We start from the raw sequence: 3,996 nt of genomic DNA, 5'->3' as shown, positions 1-3,996 counted from the left end.
GTTCCGTCTGAAGGCGGGATCCATCCCTCCTATGAACATATAATATGGGGCTTTATCTCTGTCCTCTGTCTGTATTACAGTTTGTGAACACATCCATTTATTTCTTGAGGGCCTTTGATGTCTCAGGCACTTTGCCGGGTGCTGGGTACTTCATTCTGAACAGAACAGGCCTGCTCCCAGCATTTTCCTCCCAGGGATGTTCTTGGACAATGGTTTTCAAAAGTTGGTCCCTGGACCAGCAGCATTAACCTTACCTGGGAACTTAATGGAAATGGAAATTTGAGGACCCTCCCCCCCCGCCCCAGACTATGAGCTGAGACACTATGAGTGTGGGACCTGGCAATCTGCTTTCATGAGCCCTGTGGTGATTCTGGGGCACGCTCAAATTTGGGAACCACTGCTCTTGTCTGATGAAGAGGATGCTGACTCCTTTCAACACTGGATCTGAGGCGGGGGCGGGGAGGTGTCCTTCCAAAAGTTGCTTGTGTCCTCAAGTGTTCCAGAGGTAACAACAGTGCTCCTTAGAATCCCACGTGCAGCCCTTTCGTAACGGTTGCATGTGTCACCCCAGTGCTGGTGTCATCTTGTTCTGGTGCCCGCTGCCCTGGGACACTTGGAACTCCTACCCCCATCATGTGCAGCTCGAAGCTGTGCCTGGTTTGCCAAGTCAGACTCAGACCCCCTGGACCCTTCCTCAAAGCTGCCCACACCAAGTTGTGTGTCTATGTATGTCCAAACTGCAGGGGTAGGCAGAGTCTTTTTTTCCCAGAAGTACTACCACTCGCATGGAAGAGCGAGATACAGCTGGATAGCTGGGTACAGGGGCGTCTGTGCTCCACCAGCCCACAGACACTCCACCCCGGCTCCTACCTGTCAAGATATCCTACTACCCTCCATTTGGCTTGTAAGGCCTTTAGTGACGTGGCCCCATCTACCTTTCTCTCTTTCCCCTGAGAGTACCTTAGGCTCTGGAAAAACAGCACATCTCCTTGCTCATAGAAGATACTCACAGTTTGCTGTCTCAGAGACTTGTATTTTATTTTGTTTGTATTTCTTCTGTCTGGAACAGTTTCCTTATATGACTACACCTCCACCTAACCCCACATATATAGCTTATCATTTCAGATCAGGCTCAAAAGTGATTTCATCCTCTGGCCAGAGGCAATTGCTCTTCCTTCGAGTCACCTAATACAGGGCTTTATCCCCTTCTGTAACCTGCCGTTTCTCTCTCACGTTCCATCTTGTATTCCTGTTCATCGTGTGCATATCTTCTTAGGTCATAATTCCCTTATTCAAACATCCTAGTCAAGAGGATTCCTTTAACAATGCTGAGCAATTTTCAAATTGAAGTGATACAAATAAGTGTATCATTCAAAAATGTCTACGACATGGTCTTCTGTCCTTAAATCGCTGAGGTCTAGGGGGCAAGACAGACACCTATAAACAAGGCGACAGTGCTAAGGACAGGGGGACGTGGTCACCGGGAGGTAGAAGGTGGAGGTGGGAAGGGGTTACAGAGAAGGTGATACCGGAAGCTGTCGGAGTAAGGCAATCTCATAACAGGAAAGTGTAAAAGGACAGAATGTGGAGACAGGGCAAAGACATCCTTCCCTATTTTCAGGGGGAAAAGACAGAAAGATATAGAGGACAAAGAAGAGAAATGTAATTTCACAGAAGCCAAGGGAAGAGAATGTTTCCATAAGAATGGAGTTATAAATAACACTGAAAGTTAAGCAGACAGGTGCCCCGACTAAAGGTCATCATTGCTGCAAGATTTATGGCAGGAACTACACAAGGTGCATAGCCCAGAGAACAAAGATAACGTCTGTGCCTTGCGGGATCTCTCATGGAAACTGAAGGCACCTCTCAGAATTTAACGCTTGCTTGCTATCTGAACTTCCTCGTTTGCATAATTTAGAGTGGTGTTTTTCCATCTGGGGACGGCAGATATATTTAAAAGAGATTTTGCCCCCCCTTTAAAAAGAGTCTATGTTAATCGAATTGAGAAGCACTGAATCACAAGTTTCCTGCCTGCTGGGAGTTTTGTGCAGTGTCTCACTCTGGCCAGTAGGGGGCGGCATAACCTAACGCTGTGACTCGGGATCCTCGTCGCTGGAGGCAGCCCTGGTCCGGGGAGGAGCGGCCGCTCTTGGGGTCTGTGCCCATGTTTCCTTCTCTGGATCCCGAAAGATGCAGGAACTAACTAAGAGCCGGGCATCTTCAAACGTTCAATGCTGCGGGGGTGCCAGGCGTCACTGCAGAAATCACAGCTGAATATGGCACGTTCTCTCTCTGAACCGGCCGTGCTCTGAATGGGCCCTGAAATCTGAAAAGCTCAAAGGTTTTTCCAAGTGAGTCTTGCTCCCGTTTCTGCAAAAGGAAACCCTAGTGTGTAAAGTCACAAGCGACATAAAATGTCAAGTTCCAGAAAGACGCCTGGTAGATCTCCAGTATGTAGGTGTAACTCAATTAAAATAAACGTCACAGCAAACTTCCACCTGTAGGTATGAAAAAATGGAAACGCCAGTGTTTTTCTGGCAGTTTCCAATTCTAGCGTATGACCTGAATGCTCTGTAATTGCTTGAAATGATCATATTACTCTTTTGAATATATTATAGCAGTAATTTGTCTAGTGCAAACACTGTATGTTCCTATCTGCAATAGCTGGATTTTATGTAAGTCTCTTCACTTCCCAGAAGCAGCAAAGCATAGTGGAGAAGTACACCAGCTTGTCCCTCCTGCTGTGTGACCTCAGAGAGTTGGTCCAGCCTCTCTGATCTTCCCAGCACCTATGACATTGGACTGGTCATAACAGTAGCAACTTGGTAAGCTTGTTGTGAGTATGAAGCTAGTGCCTGACACATAATGGAAACAATAAATATTTGGCATACTATTATCAGCTGGATGTTTGGCCTCTAATCTGGAATATGACCTAGGGTATTGCATTAGATACCTTCCATATGTCAACTTCTATGAGTCTATGGGATATGGTAAAATGATAAAATATATATTCATTTTGGTTTTGCCAAAGCTGCCAGCACATTGAACACCAACATGAAAGCTGCTGCTACTGATCTTGACCATGTCACTTTTTTTTCTTAAGGAAGATTAGCCCTGAGCTAACATCCGCTGCCCATCCTCCTCTTTGTGCTGAGGAAGACTGACCCTGTGCTAACATCTGTGCCCATCTTCCTCTGCTTTATACGTGGGATGCCTGCCACAGCATGCCTTGATGAGCGGTGCTAGGTCAGAGTGTGAGAATTTCACCGCCAAGCCACCGCGATGGCCCCTGATCTTGACCATGTGAAAGCTGTCGGAATAACGAGCTACATCCTTCAAGGGCCCCTGCCGATTTGTTTTCGTACATTAGCTTCTTCTGGAAGCTTATTTCTGGGCAGAGCACTGAAACTACGGCCAGTCACTAAACAGGACTCCAAGAAGCTCGAGGGAATTAATGGACTTGATTATGAGTTTAAACCCCATGAAGGAGAAAAAACATCTGACTAGAGCAATATGTTATGCGGGAAATGATTGTGTGGTCGTATATATTTGGGCACAACTATAGTTTCCTGTTAGAGACTCATAATGCGCTTTAGTGTGTTAAAAGCTCCGAGGAACTCTGTCCTGGAGAAATAGAATGCGAGCCACAGATGCAATCTTAAATTTTCTAGCAGCCACGTTAACAAAGTAAAAAAAGGAGCAGATGAAATTAATTGTAATAAGATGTGTTAATGAACAGAATATACCCGAAATAGTATCATCTCAAAATTTGTAACCAATATTTAAAAATTGTTTAAAATATCTTACTAAGTCTTTGAAATTTTGTGTATTTTATGCCTAGAGCACATCTCAGTTTGGACCGGCCACCTCGCAAGTGCTCAGTAGTAGCCACATGTGGCCGGCGGCTACTGTATGGGACGGCTGAGGCTCAGGGAACCCACGCCCTACAGGGAACCCCAAGGAGAACCTGCAAAGTCACCAAGAAGTTACAGGGGA

This window comes from Equus asinus, chromosome 29 (genome assembly GCF_041296235.1).
Source record: "Equus asinus isolate D_3611 breed Donkey chromosome 29, EquAss-T2T_v2, whole genome shotgun sequence".
NCBI lineage: Eukaryota > Metazoa > Chordata > Mammalia > Perissodactyla > Equidae > Equus > Equus asinus.
The sequence above is the reverse complement of the archived record's forward strand: the minus strand, read 5'-3'. Positions refer to the sequence as shown.